This window comes from Schistocerca americana, chromosome 3, assembly GCF_021461395.2.
Source record: "Schistocerca americana isolate TAMUIC-IGC-003095 chromosome 3, iqSchAmer2.1, whole genome shotgun sequence".
Taxonomy (NCBI): Eukaryota; Metazoa; Arthropoda; class Insecta; order Orthoptera; family Acrididae; genus Schistocerca; species Schistocerca americana.
Window position 1 is genome coordinate 741,190,670 of NC_060121.1, and position 19,241 is coordinate 741,209,910.

At 38.2% G+C, this 19,241-nt stretch overlaps 1 non-coding gene across 1 annotated transcript; it reads right to left on the reverse strand.

Moving 5' to 3' along the window:
* Positions 1-18,774: 18,774 nt before the first annotated feature.
* On the reverse strand, positions 18,775-18,848 carry Trnas-uga. The gene has a single exon. It is a non-coding gene; the product is annotated as a tRNA-Ser (tRNA).
* Between the last annotated feature and the right edge of the window lie 393 nt (positions 18,849-19,241).

Below are 19,241 nucleotides of genomic sequence, written 5' to 3' on the forward strand. Positions count from 1 at the left end.
GAGGTAAAACAATCCCCCCTTCGGATCTGCGGGCGGGTACTACTGACGAGGACGTCGTTATCAGGAGAATCAAAACTGGCTTTATACGGATCGGAGTGTGGAATGTCAGATCCCTTAATCGGGCAGGTAGGGTTAGAAAATTTAAAAAGTGAAAGAGATAGGCTAAAAGATTTAGTGAATTTCAGTGGGAGGGGGGACAGGATATCGGGTCATGTGAATACTGGACTATAAATACAAAGTCAAATAGGGGTAATGCAGGAGTAAGTTTAATAACGAATAAAAAGTAGCAACGTGGATAAGCTACTACGAACAGCATAGTGAACGCATTAATGTATCCAAGATAGACACGAAGTGCCTACGCCTACTGCAGACGTACAAGTTTATATGTCAACTAGCTCTGCAGATAATGAAGAGATTGAAGAAATGTATGATGAGATAGAAGATAGCTAAGAGGGACGATAAGAGTCATTGGGAACTGGAGATCGGCAGCAGGAAAGGAAGGAGGAGGAGGAGATTACTGTTTAACGTCCCGTCGACAACGAGGTCATTAGAGACGGAGCACAAGCTCGGATTGCGGAAGGATGGGGAAGGAAATCGGCCGTGCCCTTTCTATGGAACCATCCCGGCATTTCCCTGAAGCGATTTAGGGAAATCACGGAAAACCTGAATCAGGACGGCCTGACGCGGGATTGAACCGTCGTGCTCCAGTGTGCTAAGCAGGAAAAGGAAGAGAAGGAAGAGCAGCAAGTGAATATCGACTGGGGGTAAGGAATGAAAGGAGAAGCAGCCTTGTAGAAATCTGCATTGAGCATAACTTAATCATCGCTGACATTTGGTTTAAGTATCACGAAAGAAGGAGCATTAGGAAACGATTGACAATAACAGCTGAAAGGAATACAGTAGAAGAAGAAAGGGTAGCTTTCAGAGATGAAATAGTGAAGGCAACAGAGGGTCAAATAGTTAAAAAGACGAGGGAGAGTAGAAATCGTTGGGTAACACAAGAGATATTGAATTTAATTGATGAAAGGGGAAAATCGACTGTAAATGAAACAGGCGAAAAGGAATACAAACGTCTAAAAAGTGAGATCCACAGGAAGTGCAAAATGGTTAAGCAGTGATGCCTAGAGGACGAACATTAGGATGTAGAAGCATATATTACTAGGGCTAAGATAGATACTGACTACAGGAAAATACTAACTACAGGATCGTTGGAGAAAAGAGAACCACCTGTACGAATATCAAGGGCTCACAAGGAAAACCAGTCCTAAGCAAAGAAGGCAAAGCGGAAGGTGGAACGAGTATACAAGTACAATGTACTTGAGGGCAATATTATAGAAATGGAAGAAGACGTAGATGGGGATGAAATGCGTATGACACTGCGTGAAAATTTGAGTGAGTACTTAAAGACCTAAGTCGAAAAAAGGACCCAGGAGTAGACAACATTCCATTAGAACTTCTGATACCCTTAGGTGAGCCAGCCATGACAAAACTATTCCATTTGGTGAGCAAGATGTATGAGACAGGCGAAATACCTTCAGACTTCAAGAAGAACATAATAATTCCAATCTCAAAAATAAGCAGGTGTTGACTGGTGTGAAAATTACCAAACTATCAGTTTAATAAGACACGGCTGCCAAATAATAACACGAACTCTTTACAGACGAATGGAAAAACAGGTAGAAGCAGACCTCGGGGAAGATTAGTTTGGATTCGCTAGAAACGCAAGAACAAGCGAGGCAGTACTGACTTATCGTAGCAGATAGGCTAAGGAAAGGGAAACCTACGTTCCTAGCATTTGTAGACTTAGAGAAAGCTTTTGACAATGTTGACTGGAATACTCTCTTCCAAATTCTAAAGGTGGCAGGGGTAAAATACAGGGAGCGAATGGCTATTTACAATTGGTACAGAAACCAGATGGCAATTATAAGAGTCGAGGGGCACGAAAGGGAAGCAGTGGTTGAGAAGGAAGTTGTTGAGGACTGTAGCCAACACACAATGCTACTCAATCTGTATAGTGAGGAAGCAGAAAACTAAACAAAAGTAAAACGAGGATAATGGAATGTAGTCGAATAAAATTAGGAGATGCTGAGGGAATTAGATAAGGAAATAAAACGCTTAATGTAGAAAATGAGTTTTACTCTTTGGACAACAAAATACCTGATAATGGTCGAAGCAGAGAAGATGTAAAATGTAGACCAGAGCTGGCCAGAAAAGTGTTTCTGAAGAAGAGAAATTTGCTAACGTCGAGTATAGATTTAAGTGTCAGGAAGTCTTTTCTGAAAGTTTTTTATGAGTGTAGCCATGTATGTAAATGAAACATGGACAATAAACATTGTAGGGAAGAAGAGAATACAAGCTTTTGAAATGTGGAGCTACAGAAGAATGCCGAAGATTAGATGAGTAGATCACATAACTAATGAGAAGGTACTGACCAGAAGTCGGGAGAAGGAGAATTTGCGGTTTAACATGACAAGCAGTGGATATCGATTGGTTGGACATATTCTGAGGCATCACGGGATCACGAGTTTAGTATTCGATTGAAGCGTGAGGGAATAAAAGGCAGAGGGAGGCCCGAAGATGAATACAGCAAGCATATTCAGAACGATGTAAGTTGCAGTATGCAAAACCATAGCTGTAGTGCTCTAATGATTTATTTTGCTTTTGTTTCACTTAATATTACATCGTTAAGCTTCTGTAAGTGTGTTTGATTGAATAGATAACACAAAATTGTATACTCCTTTCTTTGTACAAACTTTGATGTCATGGTTTGGTTCTATGCAAAGTAGTTTATCTGTCATTTAAATTCTTTGTCCCATTTGGAGGGAACCAAACTTACTGTATATAATTGTAATTTCTGAGTGAATAATTTTTTGTATAAATGTCAATATGTGCAAATGTTCTGTTTTATTTAAAACGTTTGTTTGCTGTTATGTAAATTGCTGATCCTCACTTAGGGTTCTTAGTTATTTGATATGCAAAAGGTGTAGTGGTTCCCCTCGGAAACGGAACTGTGTAGCGTGCGCAAATTGTGGTTGGCCTAGGTAGGAAAGGTGGAACAAGAGTCAGTTGGGGACGAGCTACCAAACTGTGCACTGCCATATAAAAATTGCATATTGTGCTGGGTCCGAGAGAGGCTTTTTCTGCTGCTTTCCAATGCCTCGGATTAATGGATAAATAGATGGAACTATTCCGGAATTGGTATTCATCATCGACACCAAGAAGGGCCAGAGTCCAGCAATTCCGCCAGCGAATCCACCTACCAACATGCAGTTGCCACCACATTGCGCAATCACTGTAACGGAATACTACAATGATGTACAGTGAAGGATCAGCTTACTGGATGTTTTAGCGTGCACAAATATAAGGTAACTTATAACTGAATTTATGTACCTACCTCGATTTTTTCCCTATCACAACACCCATCAGGTTGCTCTCCATCTGAACTATGATTACCGAGTGTCCTATTTTGTGGAAAAAATGAAAGCCTCAAAGTTAGATGGTTAATTACATATGTGTTTGATCTTTGATGAGATGAAAATATTCAGGTTTACTGTGGATTCAGTGAAATTGTGGGAAGCAGTAAATATAGTTTTGTGAAGTTTCAAAGTCACCTATTTAATCGTTTACTTGCAAGTAGAAGACTGTGATTACAAAGACAATTTACAGTTTTTTAAAAAAATTAAACTTCTTATAATTGAGGCTTATAAAGTATTGCTTAGTTGATGATCATAGTGCTACCTGCAGTAAATTTGAAAAGGTGAGTCAGGTTCCTGCAAATTTGTCAACATTGTGTTTCACTGTAGTAAAAGTGGAAAACTGCATTTATGGAAAATTATATGTTCATGATTACTAAGTGTTTGTCTCTCTTGTGTATTGGAAGTGCATATTAATAGTATGACAGGATCCACAGTATGTCTATTGTGCTAATGCTAGGTAACAAGTAACGGGAAGACCACTATTTATGAAAACCATAATTTCTTTATTCAAAAGACAGGAGAAGCAGCCTGTTAGTGGATTCCAATTAACTTTCATCCTAAATAGAATAGTATTCAGTTGAGAGATGTTTAACCTGTGACCAGTATAGAAAAATGCAATGAACTGCATTTCAGCTAGGAAAATATTTGAACATTAATACTGAACCTATATCCAATTAATGATTCTGCAGTGAATAGTAATAATAACGTTATAAAGACCATTCAGTTTGAGTAAGCACTGAAAATAATAGTGTGTTTCGTTACTCGTTATATTTATGCAAATAGTTTGTGCTGGTCTAGCTGTTAACTTCAATCTTACCGTAAACATATGTATGTGTCATAGTTCATTGCACTCGCGTGTGGCCTAGTCTAGGTTGTGTTTGTTCGTTAAAGTTACTCATACCTACTTTCTTAAACGAGAACGTTAATCTTTCTCTTGCCTAATTAGGCTGGCGACCGTTTTCTTTACTCTGTAAACAGCATAGCTAAGTAAAATATTAATTGTTACTGTTTAAATGTTTACGTAATTCTGACTTTCACTTCCGATAGGCCACTTCCATTAGGTACAACACGGTCAATATAACAAAAATCCTCTCAGAGTGTAACACTGTTCTGTTGCGTTGCACTATAATTGCTTTAATAAAATAGTTTTATTTCACAACCTGCTTCCAGCTTTAAGGTTATGGTACAGCAGTATCAGACAGGAATGTTATACGTGGCTTTTCCGTGACAGGACGTTTTGTTCTGTTGGGGCACACTACATAATAAACCAAACTTGGTATTTGATTGTATAAGCTACGTAAATGCTGTTGCAATGTTATACGTGGCGCCGCGTGACAGGACGTTGTTCAATTTGCACCTACAAACGGAAAAATTGTAAGTATTGAGCATTTTACAGGGAGCGAAAGGCTATTTACAATTTGTACAGAAACCAGACTGCATTTATAAGAATTGAGGGGCTTGAAAGGGAGGCAGTGGTTGGGAAGGGAGTGAGACAGGGTTGTAGTCTCTCCCCGATGTTATTCAATCTGTATATTGAGCAAGCAATAAAGGAAACAAAAGAAAAATTTGGTGTAGGTATTACAATCCGGGGAGAACAAATAAAACTTTGATGTTCGCCGATGACATTGTAATTCTGTCAGAGACAGCAAGGGACTTGGAAGAGTAGTTGAATCGAATGGACAGTGTCTTGAAAGGAGGATATAAGATGAACATCAACAAAAGCAAAACGATGATAATGGAATGTAGTCGAATTAAGTCGGGTGATGCTGAGGGAATTAGAATAGATAATGAGACACTTAAAGTAGTAAAGGAATTTTGCTATTTGGGGAGCAAAATAAGTGATGATGGTCGAAGTAGAGAGGATATAAAATGTAGACTGGCAATGGCAAGGAAAGCGTTTCTGAAGAAGAGAAATTTGTTAAGTGTTTGTATAGATTTAAGTGTCAGGAAGTCGTTTCTGAAAGTATTTGTATGGAGTGTAGCCATGTATGGAAGTGAAACATGGACAATAAATAGTTTGGACAAGAAGAGAATAGAAGCTTTCGAAATGTGGTGCTACAGAAGAATGTTGAAGATTTGGTGGGTAGATCACGCAACTAATGGGGAGGTATTGAATAGGATTGGGGAGAAGAGAAGTTTGTGGCGCAACTTGACTAGAAGAAGGGATCGGTTAGTAAGACATGTCCTGAGGCATCAAGGGATCACCAATTTATCATTGGAGGGCAGCGTGGAAGGTAAAAATCATAGAGGGAGACCAAGAGATGAATACACTAAGCAGATTCAGAAGGATGTAGGTTGCAGTAGGTACTGGGAGATGAACGAGCTTGCACAGGGTAGATTAGCATGGAGAGCTGCATCAAACCAGTCTCAGGACCGAAGACCACAACAACAACAACAACAGCAGCATTTTACAAATATAGAGTGAACGTAAACCGTCCAGCGGCGCGAACCTTGTACATTATTTGACAGAACGGATAGTGAAAGTTCAATTTAAATTGAAAATTAAAGGTGTCAATACTTAATAGCAACTATAATGGACAGGAAATTAGAAATTAATCTAGACTCGCGAGAACAGAATGCAATCGAGAGCAGTTCAGGCAGTACACCAACAGATGGCATTACGCGCCAGTTAAATTACGTACGGTACCAAGCCGATATCAATAAACAGATAGAAGCTTTGAATGTCGCTCGTACTAAGCAAGACAATATGAGCGATGTTGTGGAAGACAGTGGCGATATGAATCGCGGGATATGTTCGAATCACCAGAAACTGAGAGGGAAGTAGGACTCGAACACGAAAATGCGGTATGAACCAAACATGAAAAGACACCAGATTTGACTGATTAACTTAGAATAATGTCTGCGCAGTTTGCAGCGCAAAATGACAATATTAAGGCCCAAATTATAGCGCAAAATGCAGCACTAGGTAGTGATATTACTAAACAAATGCATGAGCAAGGCAAGAATCTTAGCAAACAGATTGAGAAGGTTGATGTAAAAGTAGACATTGTGAGTAATGAAATTAAAAGCCTTAAAAGCGAAATTATTGTCATCAATGGCAATATTGCCAACATACAAGGACAAATTGATGACAATAACAAAAGATTGGACCTTAAAGTAATCAAAATTCGAAATCAAGTAGAACCCTTAGTCGGTACTAAGGTGAACGAAGAGGTATTCGGTATTAAATCCGAAATACAAACCGAATGTAACGCGGAATTTGCACAGATTAAACAGTCGGTAACAGAAACAAGTAGATAAATCACCAAACAGATTGTTACTTGCGAAAAGAAGTGTGAATATAACACTTCACAAATTCAAGGCAAAATGTATGACTTGGAAAGAGAAATACAAATCGGACCTACACATTTTACTGAAAGAATGCCTCTCAGTAAAATATTAGAGGGCGAAGAGAAATTCGACCCTGCAAAGAGGCATAACGGATGGCACCCCCTAGACTTTGTAACAAATTGCGAAAGAAATTTTCCTGAATATTTGTCAGACCAGGAAAAAATCAATGTTGTGATCAGTGCATTAACAGGAGAAGCAAAAAGGTGGGGGTTGAATCTAGATACAAACCATATGTCTTTTGAAAGTTTTAAACAAAAATTTATTGACGAATACTGGTCAGAACAGAAGCAAGTTTGTTGTGGCGTGAGTTTCTAATGGCCTGACTGCATGATATCAGAGGTAGGCAAACCATGAAAGAATTTTGCGAATTATGGTACAGAAGACTGATACATTTGAAAGCAAGAGGGACTGAAACCGAGATCGTTTGGGTTCCTTGGCAGAAACTACCTGAGGATTCTAAACGATATGTTGGGAGTACCCACAGAAATTTTTCTGCGTTTTTGGAAAGGGTAGAGGATGAAGATCACTGGCGAAAAAATCGCGAGTCCCGTCCCCATAATAACAACATTTATTTGCGAGGAAGTGATGACCAAAACGAATGACCTGAAAACGATAGTTTCGTGTAAACACGATTCTAAGAGGTCGTGCAAGAAATAGGGGAAATTATAAGATGCGCGGCAGAGGATACATGGCGCGGAATTTCCAAAATAGAGACGAAATGGAAAACTGAAAACCGCGTGTGTTACGGGCCGGATTCACGCGGAAACCGGTTTTGGGCTCAAAGAAAAGATGTCAAATAATAAATTTCAGAAGTAAAGATGTAAAATACGGGGCAGGAAGGTTAAGGACGCGCCTATAGAAGACGGGCGCGGAGTGATACATACTGGCGATCCCAGTGTGAAGTCACGTGACCGTTTATGCTCCGGGCAGCGCTTGCGGGAGCACTGCACATTGCACTTGGCAGCACACACAAATGGCAGACGTCAGAACAAGGTGGCTGCCGTAGAGAGAAACAGAAAAGGCGGGATCGGACACTTCCGTTGGCAGGTCTCAGTAGTAGATAAATGAAAAAATGGAAATAAAGTTAATATGCCATATGATAAGGATAACTCAGTATCGGAATCGTGCGAAAAGACTTTATTAAAGAATGAATGGGAGCCAGAAAAGGCGAGTGAAAAGGGGAATATTGGTACTGTTAATGATGTGTATGAGGTAAGAGACGTAGATATGGGGGAGGTTATGATGAATAAACAGGAAATGAAGGTAGAATATGACACGCAAAAGACGTGTGCACAATTAATAATAGGTGAAAATTATTTAGAGGAGGACGTTAGTAAACATGACATTATAAGCAGTGCAGGTGAAGTTATTGTTGATGGAAAGGTGTTTTATGTTTCTAATGCAGAAGGGCCTAGTAGGAATTTCGCACGATTACCTGAGAATGATAACAAAGGGGAAAATGAAATTAAGGCTATCGAAGTATATGACGATTATACTAAGTATGAAGTTAAGGCTGAAATCGTTCAAAGTGATACAGCTGAAGTGCCTGAGTGTCCAACCGATATGCATTGTGTGGAAAATGAGTCGAAAAACTAAGTGGCTGAAACATCTAGTGATAATCGGCCTCACTGTTTAAAAGTTGCTTTCCTCCTCGAATCTGATAACGAAATAGAACCAAGTGATAGCTCAGACGAAGGAGAGGCGACAGATTCAGATACAGATAAGTTTTCGGAGGTAGATAAACATACTTATACCTTTACTGAAAGAGGTTACGAAAAAGTTGATGACATCTTTTCGAAACAAAATCCGAAATGCGTAACCGAAACAAAACCGAAAGAGCCGCCAGATGACATTATATTGGGCAAGTTTGCTTAATGTAATGAAATAAATAGATTTACAGAAACCTAAAGAACCTCCAGATATAAATATAGTAGAACGTGAATTGTTGAAAATCTGAAAAGATGTAGAGGTCAACAAACCCAAAAGGCCACCTGATATACAACAGAAATCTGTAGGTAATATTTCCTGGAAAGACATTATGGTTGAGCAGGATCTGTTATGCGAAGAACAGGAGGAAAAGGAGCACCGAATTGTTAAACAAACTACAATACCTGTAAATGTTTGTAACACTGAGCTGCCAGTGCTTTTAGATACAGGATCCCAAATCAGTGCCATATCAGAATCATTCTTTGATCATATTTCATGTAAACCAGGGTTAGTAATAATGTCTGTGAGAGGAGTAAAAATTATAGGAGCTATTGGCAGGTCCAGCAAGCCCATTCAAAAACAAGTATTGATGGACTTTGAAATAGGAAGTCAAAAATTTGAACATGATTTTTTAGTGGTCACTGAAATAAGTGCTGAAATGATTTTAGTTATTGATTGGCTAGACAAGGAAAGAGTAATTTTATTTTGTGTTAGTGGAACTGATAATATTAATAGGGAAACCAAACCAATAGAAATTAAATTTGAAGATGACAACCAGGTCCAAGATGTTAATGTAGAACCCATTTTGTTAAAAATAGAATCTGAAAATGATGGTTTATCCCAACTATATGAAATATACCATGTGAGAGGTTTATTGCAGGATGATAAAAAAACTGACAGTTTTAAGGAAATTGTTGATGTCATCCAAGGAATCTCATGTGAACAGAAAGATGATTTATTTAATATCTTGAATAATAATAAGGAAGTCTTCTCTGATAAACCAGGTGTCATAAATAACTTTGAATACCGTATGGATATCCTAGAACATGAACCATTCTTTGTCAGACCATATCCAATACCTATAGCTAAGAAAGAAGCAGCACAAGCTGAAACTGATAAAATGTTGGAATAGGGGGTAATAGAAAGAAGCAATAGTGAATACAATAGTCCACTTATTATAGTCAATAAAAGAGATGGAGGCGTAAGAGTAGTCATTGATGCATGGACATTGAATAAAATTGTCAGGAGAGAAGTAGACAGACCTGAAAATTTAGATGATTTATTACAAAAGTTCCAAAATGTAAAGTATCTAACCAGTTTAGACCTCACTGCCGGATATTGCCAGATCCCATTACACAAAGATTCTAGGAAATATACAGCTTTTTTGTTTGCAGGAAAATGTTACCAATACAAAGTTGTACCATTTGGTTTAAATACTTCTGTTTCTGTTTTCATTAGTACTTTGGATACTGTGTTAGGAAAAGAACTTTGTACCAGATTGGCTGTATATGTAGATGACCTATTGATTGCTACTGATAACTGGGAGGAGCATTGTGACCTGTTAAACAAATCCCTTATTGCTCTTCAAGCATGGGCATGACATTTAAGTTAAAAAAGTTGGCAAGGACCCATAAAAGCTTAATGCTATTGAAAAGTGCCCTCCTCCAAAGAACAGGAAACAGTTGAAAGCGTTTTTAAGTCTTTGTGGGTTTTACCGCAAATTTGCGAAGGGGCAAGTTTTTAACAGCCCACATTTGAATAGCTTGTTGAAGAAAAACAGTGTATATGTTTGGACATCCGAATGTCAGAAGGATTTTGAAAATTTAAAAACTGAGTTAGTAAGGGAAAACATTTTACATCATCCAGTTTTAAGTGAGCCATTCCACATGATTACAGACAGTAGTGCTTATGGTATTGGTGTTGAAATATTTCAAGAAAACACAGAATCTGGGGAAACAGAACATAGAACCATTGCTTTCGCTAGTAGGACTTTATGTAAATATGAGAAAAACTATATTATTTCAGAGAAAGAGGCTTTAGCAATCGCTTGGGGATTAAAGAAATTTAGGAATTATTTATGGGGACATAAAACTACAATTCATACAGACCACAAAGCATTAACCTTCTTGAAAAACTGTCGACTGTTTACCGGTAGGTCGAGTCGATGGGCCCTGTACTTACAACAGTTTGATTATGAGATATTGTATATTAAAGGTAGTGACAACTACGTAGCTGACGCTTTATTGCGATTGCCTGAGGGTATGAACAACTTACCGAGGGAATGTAATGAAGATGGCAAAATGGCTCTGAGCACTATGGGACTTAACAGCTGTGGTCATCAGTCCCCTAGAACTTAGAACTACTTAAACCTAACTAACCTAAGGACATCACACACATCCATTCCCGAGGCAGGATTCGAACCTGCGAACGTAGCAGTCGCGCGGTTCCGGACTGCGCGCCTAGAACCGCGAGACCACCGCAGCCGGCAATGAAGATGGCAAATTTCATATAAGATATATTAAGGAGGTTACAGGTAGGAAAAGAATTGAGCAAATTTGTAAAAGCATGAGGTTCCACCAGAATGAGAATGAAATATGGAAGTCAGCGAAAGTTAATTTTAGTAACCTTAATTTCCCGCAAATCAGTAGATTTTACAAGACATTTAATGGAGTTCTGTACAGGAGAAAGAATACCAGTACTGAAGAATGGAAGGTGTATTGGCCTAGGCAATTTGAGACTAAAGTGATTGATTATTTTCATCTTGCCTTAGGGCATTGTGTTCCCAAAAAGTGTACTGAAAAGTTAACTGTTGTGGTCTTGATTAATGTAGGCGCTACTAAGAAAATTACTGATAGAATAAGATCTTGTGGTGCATGTCAGAGGGCAAAAGTAACAAATAGAGTAAATCTAGGTTTCATACAGAATACAGTACCAGAGGACACATTAGATTTACTGTCTGTGGATTTGTATGGTCCTTTATCTAAAACCTCAGGGAATTGGTCTTACATTGTTGTAGTGTTGGAAGTGTTCTCCAAATTTATTAAATTATATCCAATCAGGAAAGCAACTGCTAAAGCAGTCTTTAGTAAGATGACTTAGTATTTTAACACCATCGGTAAACCTAAAGCAGTTTTGTCTGACATTGGATCACAGTTCATCTCAAAAGTCTGGAAGGAAGGTATGAAGCAACATAATCTTCAAGTTAAATATATTTCAGCTTACCACCCAGCTAGCAACCCTGTCGCAAGATATATGCATGAATTAGGAAGGTTAGGTAGAACCTACTGTCACCATAACCATAAGGCACGGGACAGATTTGTATGTGACTTTGAAAAAACTATGAACACCTTATACCATGAAACCACCGGTTTTACCCCTGAAGAAATTCTGTTGGACCGTAAAAGTAAAAGTATTATTGAAGAGGTCTTGCAATTCCCACCTACTGTAGGAATTAAAATGCATGAGAAAAAAGTGTTAGTTAAGAAAAGAATGAAAGATAAAGCAGCCGCTAGATCCAAAAGACATGATAATAACCTCAAAACAACTAAATTAAAGCTTCGAGATTATGTTTTAGTAAAGATCCATGAAAAATCTAGTGAAATTAATAATGAGATTTCTAAATTCAAATACGTTTACAATGGTCCTTTTGAAGTGCAAGGAACTCAACATGAAAATGCTTATTTTCTTAGGTACCCTAAATCAAGGAAGCCTTTAGGGGTTAGAAATATAGTTGACCTGAAGTTGTATGTCCACAGAAACCAATGATGAATGAAATGTGGTACCCTCAGGGGACATGCACTCTTTGCATTGTCAGGTGCCTGACGAGCACCAGAAACCCGAGTCGTTGCCAGCACTACTTCTGTTTATTTTCGTGTTGGCAACCTTCCCCTTCTTCATTCGGAACTTTTTACAGAATGTAAATTTAGCTTTAAAATAACTTTCAATTAGTGTGAATTTCAAGCTTGAAGCAATTGGTTAGAATTGTGGTGCTAACACCAGAACTAAGTTATTTATTTCATTTTCTTATAGTGGATTTGAATGATGATAAAAATTTTAATAATGCTAAATTTTCCTTGTATAATATGACTAAAGGTGAACATTTCTGTAAAGAGTAATGGATAATCAAACTGGGCACACTAGAAAATGATTGAGCATTTTAGAAATAAAGTGGGTACAGAGAAAGGGAATAGGAACATGCAGTGGAAATAAATGGGTAAATGGTTTTATGCAGGAAGATGAAAGAGTAAATAAAGTTAATGTTTAAAATGAATAATCTAATATGATTAATGTCTAAATATGGTTCTACAGAAATGGGTAATAACAGTGATAAAAAAATGTTCTGTGTTTTAAAGCTGAGGAGGTAAACCTGACTAACGTGTGTAAAATAGATATGAGAGGCATGTGTTTAGTACCACAAAAGGTAGGCAGAAATCACTTGCAGTAGGATGTAAAATTATTGTGCTGATCTTGACATATCTGATGACCTAACTGTGTGTGAAAAAGCAATGGTAAATGAGTAGTAAGAAATTCTTAATCCTGACTTGATCCCAAGTAAGATATTTAACTTTACTCTATTAATATGTGTATATTGCTTGATTTTGTCATGGTGTAAAGAAAAATTTAATATTACCAGTGTCTAATTACTGTTTCAAAGTTACAGGCTTCATGTTTTATACCATTAATGCAATTGGTAACAAAGATGTGACAGAATGATGAAAAACCAGGAAATGATGGAAATAAACTGCTCAAAAATATGTTGTTGGGCAGCAAAACAAAACAAGAGAATAAAAATGCTGTGGTCCTGAAGGTGTGGGCTACCAAATATACTGTGTGAGCAATAGACAAAGGACTTGCAATTGTGGGGCAAGAAGTTGATAAGTGGTCACGAACTGCCAAACCTAGAGGATGGGGCAGCGTATTATTTTAAGAATGTGTTTTTTTGTGTTCTTAATGTAAATTGTGTTTTGTGTCTAAATGTTTATATACAAAGACTGCCAAACAAATAATGGGCAGGATGAGTAACATGGACTGCTTATGCTGAGGCAAGCATTGAAGTAAGTTAGGTTTATTGGCCAATGTGTTATGAACTGACTATTCACATTGAAGTCAATGAAAAGTTATTATAAAATATATATGCATTCTTATTCAAATGGATGTAGATGTTTTTGATACTAGTTTTTTTTGGAATAACTTAAAGTTTTGGACTGCCTTGTTTTAAAACACAGCAGCGATAATTAAAGTTAGGGTCTGAATAGGTTAGTCCGTTTATATGCAACAAACATTTTGGACTGCTATTAATGAAAAACAGCTTTAAAGTTAATTGTTTTGAGAAAACCTTGAAAAGTTACTTTGGTGTTTAAAGAGTTGGTTGGAAAAGTTTCTCATAGCTGTTTGTGTAAATATTTGTGCATATGTGGATGAAAACTGAAATTTTCAATATTTTATTAATTGCTGAACCTTGTGAAATATACTATGATCATCAGTATGCTTATGTGTCTGTGAAAATTTACATTCCTTTAAAAATATTGAAAGGCTAATTTCTGATTTATTAAGTTAAAATGTTCTGGGCTATTGTATAGGTATTAATTGTTTTTAATTTTGTTTTGAAGACTGTACCTATTCTACTAATAAGCAGATTACTTTGTGTACTGTTTGTCTGTTATTTGAACTGTATGTGTATGAAATGAACATGATTAAAAATATCTTGTGTAATGATGAAAATTAATTTCCTTAAACCAGTGTAAAAATGAAAACTACTGTAAATGTCTTATTTTTGAAACTGTTCTGGAAGAAATGTATGAAATTTCTTAGCGTATATACTGTAAGTCTGTAATATGTTTTTTTTCCTCCCAACTGAAGATGGATAGTATAATTTTTTTTTTGGCCAACACCACTTAGGTGTTATAGATGTTACCTTGAAGTAACCCTTACGGGAGACTTCATAGAAACATGGGGCATGTGTAACACCATAGCTGTAGTGCTCTAATGATTTATTTTGCTTTTGTTTCACTTAATATTACATCGTTAAGCTTCTGTAAATGTGTTTGATTGAATAGATAACACAAAATTGTATACTTCTTTCTTTGTACAAACTTTGATGTCATGGTTTGGTTCTATGCAAAGTAGTATATCTGTCATTTAAATTCTTTGTCCCATTTCGTGGGAACCAAACTTACTGTATATAATTGTAATTTCTGAGTGAATAATTTTTTGTATAAATGTCAATATGTGCAAATGTTCTGTTTTATTTAAAACGTTTGTTTGCGTTATGTAAATTGCTGATCCTCGCTCAGGATTCTTAGTTATTTGATATGCAAAAGGTGTAGTGGCTCCCCTCGGGAACGGAACTGTGTAGCGCGCGCAAATTGTGGTTGGCCTAGGTAGGAAAGGTGGAACAAGAGTCAGTCGGGGACGAGCTACCAAACTGTGCACTGCCATGTAAAAATTGCATATTGTGCTGGGTCCGAGAGGGGCTTTTCCTGCTACTTTCCAATGCCTTGGATTGATCGATAAGTAGATGGAACTATTCTGGGATTGGTATTCATCATCGCCACCAAGAAGGGCCAGAGTCCAGCAATTCCGCCAGCGAATCCACCTACCAACATGCAGTTGCCACCACATTGCGCAATCATTGTAACGGAATACTACAATGATGTACAGCGAGGAATCAGCTTACTGGATGTTTTAGTTTGCACAAATATAAGGTAACGTATAACTGAATTTATGTACCTACCTCGATTTTTTCCCTATCACAACACCCATCAGGTTGCTCTCCATCTGAACTATGATTACCGAGTGTCCTATTTTGTGGAAAAAATTAAAGCCTCAAAGTTAGATGGTTAATTACATACGTGTTTGATCTTTGATGAGAAGGAAATATTCAGGTTTACTGTGGATTCAGTGAAATTGTGGGAAGCAGTGAATGTAGTTTTGTGAAGTTTCAAAGTCACCTATTTAATCGTTTACTTGCAAGTAGAAGACTGTGATTACAAAGACAATTTACAGTTTAAAAAAAAAATTAAAGTTCTTATAATTGAGGCTTATAAAGTTTTGCTTAGTTAATGATCATAGTGCTACCTGTAGTAAATTTGAGAAGGTGAGTCAGTTTCTTGCAAATTTGTCAACATTGTGTTTCACTGTAGTAAAAGTGGAAAACTGCATTTATGGAAAATTATATGTTCATGATTACTAAGTGTTTGTCTCTCTTGTGAATTGGTAGTGCATATTAATAGTATGACAGGATCCAAAGTTTGTCTATTGTGCTAATGCTAGGTAACAAGTAACTGGAAGACCACTATTTATGAAAACCATAATTTCTTTATTCAAAAGATAGTGAGAAGCAGCCTGTTAGTGGATTCCAATTAACTTTCATCCTAAATAGAATAGTGTTCAGTTGAGAGATATTTAACCTGGACCAGTTCAGAAAAATGCAGTGAACTGCATTTATAATTTTATGTCAGCTAGGAACATATTTGAACATTAATACTGAACCTATATCCAATTAATGATTCTGCAGTGAATAGTAATAATAACGTTATAGAGACCATTCAGTCTGAGTAAGCAGTGAAAATAATAGTGTGTTTCGTTATTCGCTATATTTATGTAAATAGTTTGTGCTGCTCTAGCTGTTAGCTTCAATCTTACCGTAAACATATGTATGTGTCATAGTTCATTGCACTCGCGTGTGGCCTAGTCTAGAAAGTTACTCATACCTACTTTCTTAAACGAGAACGTTAATCTTTCTCTTGCTTAATTAGGCTGTCGACCGTCTTCTTTACTCTCTAAACAGCATAGCTAAGTAAAATATTATTTGTTACTGTTTAAATGTTTACGTAATTCTGACTTTCACTTCCGATAGGCCACTTCCATTAGGTACAACACGGTCAATATAACAAAATTCCTCTCAGAGAGTAACGCTGTTCTGTTGCGTTGTACCATAATTGCTTTAATAAAATAGTTTTATTTCACAACCTGCTTCCAGCTTTAAGGTTGTGGTACAGCAGTAGCAGACAGGAGTGTTATACGTGGCTTTTCCGTGACAGGACGTTTTGTTCTGTTGGAGCACACTACGTAATAAGCCAAACTTGGTATTTGATTGTATAAGCTACGTAAATGCTGTTGCAATGTTATAAGTAGTTACTCGCAGATGTAGAGACTTGCAGAGGATAAAGTAGTTTGGAGACCAGCATCAAACCAGTCTTTGTACTGACTCCTTACACAACAACCACATACATAAAAAATATGTGAAGGTGGTGTCTGTTATATACTATAGCTACTAATTTAAAACGTAATAAAATGGAACCAACTTGAGGTCACAATATTGTTCAAAACTTGACAAGAGAGTAAACATATTATTCGGGTTTCAGATGTAGTCATGGCACGGAAAGGATACAGTAAGTATTATAATTCTCACCGTCTTCTGGAGAACGCGGAAGAAGAGAGTCGTTGCACCATAGCTTAGGTATGAAGACGAACTAGAAACGATAACATGGCCACAGGGTACCAAAGTGAAGCAGAATTTGTAAGACTCCCGTAAAAGTCCGCCACAATGTCACTAACCCATTGCGGGTTCCAGATGACTACGTGCCACAAAATTCCAGAATTCGCCCACCACCTTGCCTTGTTCTTCAGGATGCTGACAGCCCACCGAGAGAAATTGCAAAGCGGCATTTGCTATTACTCAGGCGACATCCATACTGCACACACCACAGCCGGTTGCTCCGACGCATGTAAACAAACTCCTCGTCGAAACTTCCTGGCAGATTAAAACTGTGTGGCCGACCGAGACTCGAACTCGGGACCTTTGCCTTTGCACACAGTTTTAATCTGCCAGGAAGTTTCATATCAGCGCACACTCCGCTGCAGAGTGAAAATCTGATTCTGGAAACTCCTCGTCACTCGCGGCACCTCAAGGGGAGCCGCCACAAATCCCAGGCGCTGCAGTCCAAGACTCTCCAACGGTAGCGCGCACGCACCAAAATAGCCTCCCGTTCTCTTCACAAGAAACCCTCAGACTGGAAGTTTCGAGAGGAGAGAACAATCGAACCACCCAAGGAGGTATAAGGTGCAACAAAACCATCGCAAAAACAATTTGCTGCGAGACAGCCGCGGACGACTCTGTCCTACCCCTCCCTAGTGAAGCAAGTAATGGGGAAGGGGAGGTGAAGTAACCAATCCTCAACTGTTCCTCGACAACCTAGTTACTGAAAATTTATAACTGGTTTTAACTGCACTTACAGTCTTACCACCAGCTGTTTCTCGAACTAGGAATGTAACTGTATAAAGGACCTTGGTCACCTCGTAGGTACTCAAAAATCTTGGCATCATTTTGGATGTAATCTTGACAGTGCATTTACACTGCACCCAGTTCTGTTTTATAATACCCAACTAACAACGCGCAGAGTGACGGAATATCTACAATTGATACAACCCCCAACGCATGCGCTAGCAGAATATTGTTACTAGCCACCTCCATATTTTTCTGCATTGTTTCTGAACTAATGTCGATTGGCAGAAAGCCACCGATAGATCAGACATTAGGTAATGGTGATTTGACAGGGAAAATGAGACGAGCAGGCGTTAAGTATGGGCTTCTTGGTTCGCAGTATTTATAGCAAACGTCAGCCACACTGTCGACTGGTCCATCGAGTCTGTGCTCTTGAGTGAAATATGATACGTGTGGACATCAAGTTGAGATAAAGGTGACCTGAAAACGACGGCTGCATATGGTGCGACGTCGTCGTTATATGGCAGACGGCATTGACGAAACAACAGTTCCCAAACCCTATCGATAAAAATGCTTGAGCATTGTCACTCAGTAACATTGTGGGCGCACCAAACATAGAAAAAACTTTAAATAAATGCAATATAGTGACCCTTGAGGTACTTGATTTACTAGCAAACAACCACACAAATAGAGAAAAGGTAATTAAAACCACCAGTAAGTACCTGTTTTCATACTTAGTAGGTAGAAGGGGCTTCACGTAATCAACTTAATTCATTTTCGTGGTGTGTTTTGCTCTGTCTGAAATGAGTTCACAGTTCTTGGAATTAAGATTAGCCTTAGCTCTGAGACATTTCTGACATTATATATGAAGATGGTATCTGTTCTCTCGGACATGTCCGAAAGATCAGGTACCATCGGTGACCATGCAGCTCGTTAGAATGAAATTACAGTGAAATGAATACCCTTAGCTGCATACAGGTGTTGATGTAAGTCAACGGGGCAGTTGATAATGTGTGCCCCGACCGGGACTCGAACCCGGGATCTCCTACTTTCATGGCAGACGCTCTACCCATCTGAGCCACCGAGGACACCAAGGGTATGGTGCGACTGCAGGGACTTATCTCTGGCACGCCTCCCGTGAGATCCACAATCGAAACTTATTGTCCCGCACTATATTCATAGTGCCCCTGCCCATCATACTCATTACTCGCGGCTTTATTGCCGATTCCCGTAAGAGTTCGGGCACTGTTTCTGCATCTGCACAGAAGAAGATGGTCAAATGGCCGGTGGGCTTTAACTATACATAAATGAAGACGGTATGTGGTCTTTCGGAGATGACCATCTTCTTCTGTGCGAATGCACGAACAGTGCCCGAACTCTCAACTGTCCTTGTAATTTCTGTAATTCGCAAAAATCCTTATTTAAGGTTAGCCAAGTTGTACTCTCTCTAATTTTCACAACAGTTTTAAAGGTACCAAGGT